Source organism: Mizuhopecten yessoensis, unplaced genomic scaffold, assembly GCF_002113885.1.
Source record: "Mizuhopecten yessoensis strain PY_sf001 unplaced genomic scaffold, ASM211388v2 scaffold2073, whole genome shotgun sequence".
Classification (NCBI taxonomy): domain Eukaryota; kingdom Metazoa; phylum Mollusca; class Bivalvia; order Pectinida; family Pectinidae; genus Mizuhopecten; species Mizuhopecten yessoensis.
In genome coordinates this window covers 119,198-133,192 of record NW_018404364.1, presented here as the reverse complement: position 1 = coordinate 133,192, position 13,995 = coordinate 119,198, and positions in this window count along the sequence as shown.

Sequence of the window (13,995 nt, the reverse complement as noted above, 5' to 3'; positions counted from 1 at the left end):
ATGAAATGATACCCCATCCAACCAAACAATTTACTTAAAGTAAGCGCATTCTATATAAGTAGCATATGACTAAAATATAAGTCACAGTCCCAATTGCAGTACCGTTGTTATGTAAGTATATCCCGTGGAGTATCCGTTTTTTGACATCTGAAAATACCTTTTCACGGCTGTTTTTTTTATTTGTATAGTATTAAACGCGGGCAAGTTTTTTCTCGGCTGTTTTTTTTTTACTTGTATAGTATAAAACGCGGACTAGTTTTTTCTCGGTTGTTTTTTTATTTGTATAGTATAGAACACGGGCTAGTTTTTTCTCGACTGTTTTTTTTTACTTATATAGTAAAGAACGCGGACTATGCTATTTATCTTTCCTTGTTTGTAAATGAGTTAGAGACGTATGCAAATGATTAAAATGATAGTAATGCAATCCAGACCAGTAATAGAGACATAGTACGCTCCAATGATCAGGTACACGACTACAACATCGAAGGTAACTCGTTTGTAATCAATAAAGGTGTAATGTCATACATAATTCATAAGCGGGATGTCGTTGCTATCAATAACAGTGCACCGTGAATCATAGTAAACACATGATATTGTAATGATTTTCTTTAGCCGGTGTTATATGCTGTTTTACTTTGTGTATAATTTATACGCGAGGCGTTCCATCATGGCTGTATGGGTGTATCAAATCCGCACTGTGTGGGTCAAAACCCAACACCGGGGTTACAGGGGTAACATGTATAAATGATATAATCCAATCTAGTTGTATTTATGTGTAGCAGGAACTGGACCAGGTAGCTCAGTTGCTAGAGTGTCCGTCTCAGAGTTTTGAGGGTCTCTGGTTCGAATCCCGGGCCCGTATTCGTGAGAGCGTTTTCGTGCTCAAGTATGAATTCTGTGCTCAAGGCAGCTTTCTTTTACGCACGTAGATCATGTGATACGATCAATAAGTCATGCGTAGCCATTTAAAATAATATTCAGTTTTAAGGGTTTTCAATAAAAAAAAAACTAGAAAATGTATGTAAGACATAAATGCCCCCGCTGCCATGTGAAATTAGTTTCAGTGTTCTATAAAAAGTTACAACCACTTTGATCTTGATCCCCTGAAACATGCACACACACAAGGTACTACACTTTTAATATTCATATGTTTTTTCTGTATGTTATTACCATCTCCATAACATATTGAATGAAGTTGCTAAGTGTTTAAATTGAATCAGTAGATGCTCTTCTATATACCTTGGCCTTGACCTTGGATCCCTGAAATACAACAATGTCCGAAGTATACTCATACTTGACCTTTGCATAAAGTTTGACCAAAATCCATGAAAGAATGAAGTTGCTAAGTGTTTAAATTGTATCAGCTGATGATTTTCTATATATAGCAAGTGTGACCTTGGCCTTGACCTTGGATCCCTAAAATACAACGATGTCCGAAGTATACCCAAACTTGACCTTTGTATAAAGTTTGACCAAAATCTGTCAAAGAATGAAGTTGCTAAGTGTTTACATTGAATCGGGACGGGACGGTACGGGTAACACTATAGCCCCCCCCCCCCCCATTTTATAAAAATTAAATACGTAACAAAATGTATTTTGTTCTCTTAATTTATGACCGTAACAACATTTTGGGTTTGAGCACAGATTCCGAGTTTGAGCATGAGAACAGGCTTATGACAACGGGCCCGGTCTGGTCGTGTATTCCTTTTCTCCTGTTACATTGATACTGTACCAATTACCATCCCTTGTTTCATGTAGGGGGTGTACGCTTGACAAGGGGAGATCCGAACCAATAAATAGTGTTGTATACAGGGGCAAATACTTAGAAAAAGGAGGGAGGGATATAGCAGAACTGGACTGGGTCGCTCGCCGACGACCAGGTAGCTCAATCGGTTAACGTGCGTCTAGAGGTTCGTGCATATCTCTTCTCTATTTCTCGTATGTGTGTATCATGTCTAATTCAAGTTTTAAAAACTGGTTGCAAAGGTGTATCGTATTTACATATGGTTTTTTTTTTAAATTCTGTCTAATCATGCATGTGTTTTATAAGTAAAAACTGGCTAAATAAATATACTTCTAACCACACATTACTTTGTTTACGAGCAAACATTCAAAACGTGATAGAAGTGCAGCCGCCATAACAAAATGAGGTCCCAGACGGGATTTTTGTAAAATATGACACATTTATGAAAAATGGAACTAACGAGGAACGAGAAAAACATTCAATTATCGACTAAATTTCTATCGTATACCTACCCAGGCTTGCTCCTTGGTTAGGATTTTGTTTCAGACTCATAGCCGTCAACTAAGATTACACGTACACGACTCAAATGGTTATATGCAGGAGAGGAATGTCTCATTCAGGGTACAAAATTAGAGTCAAAATCCAAGGTCGTCAAGAACTGTAAGTATTTTTCAATATTTGTTTAAAGGCGCAATCCAGAGCAGATGTTACCATGTATATAAATATTGATATATACATTATCAAAACAAAAAGGTTTAGTATATGCTTGATAATTTATCGCAATCACATTGGCCGGAGCCTATACACGTGACCAGTCCTCAAAAATATCGATTTCTTAATAAAGCCAAAATGGAAATTACCAGCGACCTGTCGTAGCACATGTGCTGTTAGACCGGAACTCGATCTGTCAGACAACAACAGAGGATGATTGATGTCGAAGCGCCTCTGTTACATGTACACCTGAAAATTTCCAAAACCTACTCGATGATAAAGATGCTGTTAACACAAAAGGCCAACGAACACGCACTCAATGCTTATCTTCAGGAAAAGACCATTGGGGATGTGTCGGAAGCTGTTAGATACAACCATGGCTACATTTTACACGCAGGCTCGCGTAAAAAATCAGAACCGTGCGGTTTGTTTTTAATTCTATTGTTGAAGCATGTGATAAAACATTTATAACATCGTGTTTATGTGTTCTATTTGAAATTAAAGCACACCGGAGAACTCTGCTTGTTTTTTGCCAAAAGATGACACAAATGACACCAGACATTTATTGTTGTAATAGAGCATTTATTCAAATGCCAAAGTCTAATAGCATATAGCAAAATGCCAAAAACCATTGTATGGATTGTAATTAAAACTGGAGGAAATAAGGGGTGGAGGTCGGCATATAAAACAATGAAAACTTGCGGAGCAAAATCAAGTAAATGGTTCAGAAAATGGCGATTGACGTCACGTGACTTCGTATTCCAACATAGTCACGTGACACACTACTGAAAGTATCAAGGGAGATAACCCAACTGTAATTAGATTACATATCTACTTCCAACCAAAACATTGAATACATGCACATAAGTTAACAGGCTGAGATCTGAAAACAGAAGTTATAAATAACATTATGTGAACATAAATACAATTATAACATCGTGTTTATGTGTTCTACTTGAAATTAAAGCACACCGGAAAACTCTGCTTGTTTTTTGCCCAAAAATGACACAAATAACACCAGACATTTATTGTTGTAATAGAGCATTTATTCAAACCTCGGCTACGCCTCGGTTGGTATCGATTTTTCAAGTTCATGTCACATCATATTCACCAGCACAAACGTCCATAGTTGTATAATATTCACCACATAGTATCAATATGAGTTTATGTACCGTGGAAATAAGTTGAAGTGGACAGATTGTTTTAAGAAGTTAGGGGTTGTTGGGTCGCTTAAGTATATGAAGTATGAAATATTGTATGTACATGTTAGAATTACATATCACTCGTCCAGGGCCCGGGATCATGAAACGGACTTAAGTCTAAGACAAAATTTGAACTTAAGTTTGAAGTTTTGACTTAGCTAAGACCAAAATCTTAAGTGGATCATTAAACATGCTAAGCAAAATCTGAGACTGAACTTAAGTCAAAAAGTATTCGTTGTCAAGCACATGCGCGCGCCGAATTGCGTATTTACGGTATTTATAGGAACTCTTCAATGCGGGAAACCACGTTGTTGTCGGTAAATATAAAAACAAAATGGAAAAAGGGAAGAGTACAGAGTATATTGGTCGAATTTAACTGGATTTCGGATTACGAAGTTGTTTTCGGAGCAAGAAATGGTCAACAATTAAAGCCTGCTGTTCCAAAGGCTGGATGACAAAGTCGCAAAAGAAATGCAGTGTGGCTAACCGCCTGACTACTCGTAATATAAGCTCCCCGAAGTGTTCACAATATTCGCATTGTAAATTTCCCATTTATACAATACCTTTTTCACACGTTTATCAAATTAGTATGTCGTTGATTTAGTTTGTATAAAGTCTCGAGTAAGTTTGTGCACGTGTTACACTTTGAGAACTGTACTGTTTCTCTGTTCAATAGTCTACATCATAGTACATGGCAAAAAAAGCTCCGAAACGACCTGACACCCCCAAAGGGTTTACATTTCTTAGGTTTAAAAGCTTTATCATAATCAATGCACAATTCACACTTCCAGTACTACGACGTATTTGACCTTTGTCATACAAGAATTGATTTTGTCTCAAGCTTTCATATAATTCTCAATTGTTTGAAGATGAAGATCAAAGGAACAGAGTACTATTGAATAAATATATATATATTTCTACACTTAGTGTAAGTGGAAGAGGGGAACAGGATCCTGGTGATGCTGGTCACACACAGGACAAATGTGTAAAATCCTTTAAAATAAATGACTATTTCTAAATATCAGGGAAATCTTTGGTAATGATATTTAGCCAATAACATCCTGGGGTAAAGGGTTCTAAAATATATTCAAATGCTCTTGAATGACCTTGACTCAATTTTAGAGTATATTTTAAAATTGTTAATTTCATGGTCATATAATATTATGTTTACATTTGTTGAAACATTTAATTGACTTCTGAATAATAAAAGGGACTGGCTGAAGTTCATGACATTTTGTAGGTTAAAGGTTTTTAATCAATATTATGTGTTAGAAGTGACTAAATGGCTATAACAACCAGCTTAGTTCAGATAAGGTAAAAATTTCAAGTCTTCCAACATAGATTCACAAAGATAAAAAAAATGTGTAGTAAAATAAGATTTGCCATAAAGACCCCAAACATGCATAGTCTGATTTAACAGCTTAAAGACTTTCTTGTACTCTTTTTGATAAACATGTATTTTTTCCAACAGCTTGAAAAATTCAAAATAAAATTCCAGGTGATCTATCAAGGCCCCTGGGCCTCTTGTTTGCGAATAAAGTGAATAGATCTCTAGGCAAATTATGTATTTAACCAGTAGGTAGTTTAATTGAGTTATAAGCTTTCATGTTTTCATATATTTCAGATTTCCTTTTACTATTCCTTAAGTATATATATATATCTTTAGTCAAATTGAAATCGTCCTTAAGTATATATATATATCTTTAGTCAAATTGAAATCAAAAATTTTGGCTCAAATTTCCTTACAAATGTGTAATATTACTTTTTCATACCATCAGGATATGGCATATTTGTCTTTGAGTTATTACAGCCTCTAAGCCATAATTTCAATATTCAGCCTTTTCTTACTTATCTGTCAGCACTTATAGTATACAAACATATGGCAACCACATCTTAATGAGGAAACCTATTTGAGAGGAAAACTTGTTTGTCTTTTTATTTATTACCAAACACGAAAATCAATTACAAGAAATGTATCCTGTTTTAAAACTAAAAGTCTTACTCACCAGCTGTAGGTATTGATGGCGATCAGATAATCTATGTCCTATAGGCCCGACTCCTGTTGGTGAGGAGATGGTTTATATATACAGTGTAACAGACTACATCTGGTGATAGTGGGGTGGAATACACTGCCGGGTGGTGAGGGAGACAGTATTGACTATCATATGATACACCTCTCATCATCATATAACAGAATCAGGTGGAATCTCAGGTTTTCGTTGTGTGTCAACATTTCACCTGATTTAGGTCTGTGACATGTGTACAATGTCATGTAAATCATGACACAGTTCCTGGAAATAGGTTTTATTTGTTAGGAAGGGAAGGAGGGGTGAACTGAGGGAGGGGGGAGGATAATATAGCGAGGAAGAAGAAAAAGGTAATGAAAGGAGAAAGAAAGTAACTGATGGGAGGATTGGATAAATGAGGGAAAGAGAATGATGAATGAAGGATGGATATAAAATGAGGGAAGGAGAAGGGTAAGTGAGAGGGAGAAAGTAGGAGAAGAACAGGTGGTACTACTGGGCTTTTACATGAGACAATGCAATGTGATAGATTATTGAGATTTCCATTCATGAAGGAATGGAATGAAAGGGAGGGGTTAATATCTGTCTTTATGGACCACTTACAGCTCACCACTTTTCCCCTTTTGTACTCGTAGGAGGAATGAAAGCCCTCCCCTTTCCTCACTCCCCCGTGTGTGTCCTGGGGGAGTGGAAATGGGTTACCAGGGGCTACTGGGCTTTTACATGAGACAATGCAATGTGATAGCAGACTTTTTGTCCAGGATGACATACGCTTGATAAATGCACATTCTGGAGCAGGTAAGGTTACGACATTGGGTTTCTCTCCGACATTGGGTTTCTTTCCGTTACAGTTGGTATCTAGTTTTAATTTGGGTTACTTTGTTTTTATCACTATGATTACTCTGTACAACAGATGTTGTTCACGCGGGTGATTTATTGACCAACTGGCCACATACTGTATTTTAAAACAATATTTAAATGAATATTCTGGGCGCAAGGGAGAAAGGCATGTCACTATTAATACAAAAAAGATAATTATCGTGAAACTAAATTCGGCCCGTCGGTTATACCATTTGGTGTGATGAGACTGCAGGTGGATTTTTTTCATTTTCATTCTGTGGGTAAAAAGTCGAGGTGCAGTGAGATTATCGAAAGTTGCTAACGTGATTAAGTCATTTTAAGAGCATATTCACGTTGATGAAATTGCAATCTCCACCACCTAGGGTACGGGTATAAAATAAATCCGATTTTGTTTAAAAATGATTTTCATTACGTAATGTCCTCCCACATGTTGGACATTATAGACCAAAAACAATGTAAACAAATACCATCTACGTGGGACAATTCACCTACGTACCAATTTTGCTCAAAACCGGAAATTGAAAAAAGGCCAATCACAAGATATTATAGCGGCGAGCTTGTCCGTGACGGTGATATGATTTGACGATGATAGACGGACACTCTTCCAATTGAGCTACCTGGTCGCCGACGATCGACCCAGTCCAGTTCCGCTACATTCATCCCTACTGTTGTGTTGTTGTGTGTGCGAGTTGCCAGCTCTAAATAGGCATATCAGCTAAAAATAAAATTGTACATTCCACCAATAAAAATTATCCTTTCATATAAAGAAATGTTTACAGGTGTTGAATAGACGAAGATTTTTCATTTGTCATTCATATATGGTTATTTATTAATGTTCACATGTAAAGGCTAATGTTGACGTCATGAAATGCACGGGAGACAATCCAATTTAGATACTGCCTGTTTGTAGATAATTTTAATATGCAAGGGAGATAAATGTTATATGTTTTCTAATACTTGTTTCTTATAGTCTGTTTCATGTTAGTTTTTCAAACTTGCTCCTAAAATAAACTTGTTGGTATTTATTTCTGTCGCTTGAATTTAAATCCCTGTAATATTACACATATATCAAAATAAAAAAAATCACCTCTTAAACTGGCATAAACATGATGAAGTGGACTATGTGGGCTTTATAATTTTAAAAAATATTCAATTTTGGTTTGAGACTGCAGTGTCTGTGTCTACACAACGAAAGTCATTTTTACTGTACTCTGCTACCTATATAGGTATATTAATCACCTATACACTATATTTGTATTGAGCTATATTTTCTAAGATTTAGATATTTATTTTCATTTTTCATGAATGTAAAATGTCTAAGTTTTTGACAGCAATATTTTTGAAAAAAAATACTTATATTTAAATTCTCTTGTTGTATACCTAATGATACAACCTTCTTTAAAAAGCGACATTGTTCAGTTTTCCTTAAAAACGAAAATAACATGAAAACAGTACAAAATTCACCTTTGTAAACAAACATTTTAGAAACGAACTTTAATGGGAAGGGAGGTAACTCGTACAGATTTGCAGTGCAACAATATAAAAATCCCTGTCGGTTTCAAACGGTTCTATATATCAATATGAAACTTGTCACAACAATAAACCATAACACATGATTTCGTTTCATGGCTAGACTTTCTCCGACCATGCTCTTCATTGCAAACTAGAACAAAGAATATGCCGGTAACCAACGTCCTGAATTTCGGTTGACTGCAAGTATTAGTGTCGTTAGTTAATTTATCGGAATGATAACGGACGAAACACAACATGAATATAAAGAATAATATGTAAAGTTTACCCAGTGCCTTTCAAAACAAGATGGCATTGAATGAATGTATTGATTGCGATGTAAATGTACCAGCTTACCGGTCTCGCCAGAAGCATACAAAGTGTCATGGCCGAAAATGACATAAACGGAAGTTTGGCAGTTATCTCCCTTGCACCGCCATCTCGCGACAGCTGATATGCCTACTGAGTGAGTCTAAACAAAACACATCAAGCAGTCATTGCGGTACTCAAACATGTGCTTTTATTACCCATACTTACCTACATACAATAATATCCGTCGTACTAAAAACTAGTAACCAGCACGTATACAATAACGTCTATGAGCACTAAGAATCACTTGATGTAAAACAGTTATATTATTTCGGAATACTACATTCCTCTACCCTTAGGTAATTATACTTTAACCGCGCATGAACTTTAGAGTCAACATAATATTGTCATGCCTTAGACAATACCTGTAAATAAATGTTGGAATTTACTAAAATACTGAGGTTCCATTGTCCAATAATGTCACAGGACTATTTCTGTATCAAACGAACTTACAATGCTGTATTGTTTTGTTTTGTATCGCAAACTGTTCATGACTAGACTATAAATTTAGAAATTGTACTTCTAGCACACTTCGATTTAAGTTTAGCACAGTTCTTTTAGCACTGTATGTTCATCATTTAGTCCTGTGTATTCATCATTTAGCACTGTATGTTCATCATTTAGCACAGTGTATTTCGTCAAGCACAAAACAATAGTTTAACAAAACTTATCAAAAAGGATACAATTCTCCTCTGGACGCACAATGGTTATGTAGGTCTCGCATGGTCTTTCAAATAACCTGGACCTGTTCTCAACCTTTGGGGTCGTGCACTTGTCACACCAGTCTGTTGCGTAGTCGGCTCACTGCTACTCAGCTGATCATGACTAGTACCTGAGTTCGAATGTACCTATACGTGTGCCATCTGCCCTACCCCAAGTGTTGGTTTACTGCTAATTAGAGGAGTGCAACTAGGGATAGCATTGTCTAAAATATCCTCGCTTACATCAGGTTCATTAACCGGTAAACAGTGTCGTTGCCGAATGTGATTGGCATGGCGTCTAGCGACAACAACATTCTATCCTTCACCGTATATGAGACCGGACCGATATTATTTCTGCAGACTAAGTTCCCGCGTAAAAAGTTGTTCACGAAGACTTTATCACTAACATCGAAATAAAGATCCTTGGCACGCTTATCGTGATAATTTATCTGTGACCGTAACCGTTTCATCACGCGTTTGCGGACTTCCGGTTTGAAAAAGTCCAACTTTGTTCGTAACTTACAATTGAATAACAGTTCTACGGGCGACACACATATTGTGGTTTGTGGCGTGGTACCATACGCAAGAAGAAATCTACTCAACTAAGCCGTCATATCACCACTTGAATTGCTCATTTATTTCCGTCCCTCTTTGAAACTTCTCACTGTCCATTCGATGCTGGGTGTGTCTTCACATGTTTAATGCCGTATTCTAACATAAACGTAGCGAATTTTTCGCTTACAAAACACGGTCCCATGTCAGAAACTTACATTTCAGGAAGACAAGCTCGGCAAATATCTGACGTAGTTTGATAATTGTCACTGCAGATGTTGACGAATTAGTCGGAATATCCTCCAACCACTTAGTGTAAGTGACCAAAAAAATCTGTCCAAGAAATTGACCCACGTAATCTGCGTGAACACGCGACCATGGCCGATATGACCGATCTGGCCAATCCCAGAACTGGAGAAATGTTACAGATTTTACGAGTCTTTAGCTGGCATTCAGAACATGCCTGGAATCGTCCTTCAATATCAGTCTAAACAAGGCCACCACACGTAACTACGCGCTAGTACCTTCATACACACAATTTCCGGATGCCCCTCATGTAGAAAGCCAAATAATGATGCACGTCCAGGTTTTGGAATTACCACACGATTTCCCCAGATGATCACGCCGTCATGACATAAGAGTTCTAATCTCCGAATGAAATATGGTTTCACAATGTCGTCGGTAATCTATAAGTTCCAATTTTAACTGGTCTGCGTATGACTCAGCATACACCCCACCACCGGATCTTCATCTGTCCACCTCCCATTTAGTCCGAATTATTTTGACGTTTTATCGACTTTTTTCATATCGGTCTGTCGTCGATTAACGTCAGAACTCCGGCCCTCTATAATATGCGGGAAATATGCGTCCCGCACCCGGAGCGCACTTCAAGCTGATATTATAGAAACAAATCGTCACTTTCACACACATGTCACACATGGATCGAAAGATCTATTCTTTATGAAAAAAGTCGATAAAACGTCAGAATAATTCGGACTACCTCCCATTGTGCTCAACTGTGATAGGAGTGGTTTCTAAATGTACCAGAAACAAATATAGTTTCATTAAAAAATTGGAACATCCTCTAACGTGTCGCTCAACAGAAAACGACTACCACCATCAGATTTACCATTTAGAATATTGGTGTCTTTTCTTTTACAGAGTAATACAGCACATTATATTGTTCTATTCAATATCGTCTTTATCAGTTATGTGTTTTGATTGTCAACTGAAACCGGATACACATTATTCAGCACAGGTCAATCATCACATCGTCGAAACAGATGTCTGACCCTGAACCGGCACCACGTACTCCTCTGATGGCTATCCATGCATCAAATCTGAGGGCGTTAACGACAGTTGACCAATAGTTCCATTCCATTCCCTGCGAGCCAGTTGCCACGAGGATATATGTTTTAAGTGTTCCAGATTGATCCTGCAATACAATATTTACAATCAATTCCTTACAAAGAACTAAGGCTAAAAAATAAAAGAGTGTTTTGACAGGGACAAAAAATACTTCAACTATGTCCACGTATAATTCCAAACCATAATGCGATAAATACACTTACATTGTATCAAGTTTAACAAATTCTAAAACAATGATAATAATACAGAGTATTTATACAACGTCATGTATAATTTCAGAAATATTATAGGGCACATTCAATTATATCATATAAATAAGAAATGATGTAAAATGTAAACTCTGTCTAAATTGGCTTATTTTTCGTTGTCACGTGACCAAATTGGCAATATATGTACCAGCCATGCAGGTATGACTACAAGAAAATCTGTTGTGAAAATGTGTTTTCCAATACATAACACGGATTTAACAGACAATAAATGCATATTTATAGCAACAGAGAGTGGTGAATTCCTGCATATTAGATTTTTTAATTAAAACCAGACTGAATATTTAAAAGATATTTCAATCGTTTTTGCTTGCATTGATATCTACAAACAGAGACCCCATGCTGTTCCCAATGGACATCAGTTCAAATATAATTATTTCCACACCATACCTTGTTGTCCGCAATGTCAATGACGTAGACGATATCTACAACAGGTCAAAGCCTTTTATACAACTGTATAGGACAAAACATTGTATTCGTCCCAGGAGGAATACAATTAACGACATTTTGTTGAATATTTAATTTTAATCACATCATGTATGAGTAGCCAAAAGACAATATAATATAGAACAGATGGGTTTCTAGGTACTACTTGCATCACATTATCATAATTTATTAAACAGTCTGGCATGAAAACATTACATGCAATTGATCATTTCCACAACATAAATTAGTGTAAAGATTTGATAACCTCTGATGATATAGTAGCTAGTGTTTTGAAAGAAGAACGGTTCTGCACATATGTAAATAAATGTATGAATTAAAATATCTAAAAAATACCAATGGATTTTGTATAAACGCTCCATAGTTAGGGTTAGGGTTAACCCTATGTTGTAGCTAATGTTCTAATATGTTCAGGTTTGATAAAATTGTAGTTTTGATTCTTCAAAATCAACATCCAACACCTGCAAAATATAGTGTTGAAACATGAATGAGCCATGCTTTAGTAGTATTTAAGGGTAAAAAAATTGGATACTTATTTTGTTGCGCAGCTAGAAGAATTAGTGTACTGCGCTGCATTTGTACTACAATATAGAAGCATGATGAACTAGTATTTCGAAAAAATGGAAAAGTGTACCAGGTAAGTAGGGTCGTCTTCATTGTCGAGGAAGACATTTTTTTGTTTTGTTTTTGTTTTTGTGGGTTTTTTTGTGCGAAAGAAAGGTTGCAGTTTTTACAGACATGGATCAAGTTAACATGCTTTGTCAACCGGCACAGCCATATCGATATCGTGCAATTCATAGGATCGTGATTTGAACATGATTTAATTGATCTTGTGGAAATGATCAATTGCACGCAATAACTTAACGTAATAGACTATACTACTGTGATACATTGTTTATCAATTTACTGGGCTGGCTTTGACAAGCGCAGTCAGGTGTGACGCCAATTCAAGCGACCGTTTTGTTATTGTGCTGCATCTCCACCAACGCTATGACTTAGCATTTTTAAATTGTGATAGTGAACAACCTTCAATGAAGACGTGTTGATTTTCCTGTCATGTTCAGATGAACACCATCTTGTCATTTTTTTAAATTAAATAAACACTTGTTTTCTTTTTCAATAATTAGGAAACTTTTATAGGCAGACTTTTTTCTTACCCAGAAAACTTTTACTTGGTTGTTATTTCCGGTTCGTGACGTCACATGGGCGAACAGACGTTGTACTATGAGGAAAAACATTCCCAACACAAAGAAACAAGCACTTCATATGATTTAAGGCTATCCAGTGCTGACCAGGAAACACATGATATTAGTTATACCTATTCATATGATAGAATACCCAAAGGGAGTTCACTCTTTGAATAGTTTTGGAACTGCACATGTGATGCAAATACATCTGTGACAATGTATCCTGTATAGCCTTTTCATAAAATCTCCTATCATTGTGAATATAAGATAACTTGATATTAAACTACATTAATAGGACAACACCTTTAAAAACTTTTAAAAGCTGAATTAGTTCATATGGTAAACCATGTTTGTAAGACAATATATGCATTTGGGAAAAAACGATATATAAGCCTCCTCCAGTTAACGCTGACATAACATTTGATACCAAACAAAATCAATATTATGATTATCTCTCCAATACAGGTATTTCCCGAGGTTTCAACTTTAGATAGTAATTATTTTGTAAGTATGGTTAGTTGGAAAGCTTTACAGACATTAACTGAGGCAAATATATTCATACTATAAATTCTGATCAACATAACAAAATACATTTCAAACAAAGAATGATGATGAAATATTTATTTTCAAACCATAACTCACTACATAAAAAACTATAAAATGCGAAACCCTCCTCCACGTTCGATTGCGGAATCGAACCCTAGGCGTCTTGGAGAAGACAGAATGGTCCTCCAAACCATCCTTTGTTCTATACACTTGAAGAGAGTTGATATTCTGTAACTTTGGTTATTTTGTAAGTTTGAATATTGAGTTTTCTGTTTTTAGAAACAAAAAGATATGTGAATTCAGACCTTTGGAACCATGGTAGTCTAAACCACGTGACTCCGGTGTTATTGCAAAGTTCAAATATTTCTTGTGGTTAAAGTTCCATCGAGATTATATTTTGTGGTTCTCTGAAACTACGAAATAAACGTAGTTATAGTAATTAATCCTGATAACTTTCACAATTCGCTATATTTCAGATAATATGTGATAAATATTACTTAATAAAATGCTT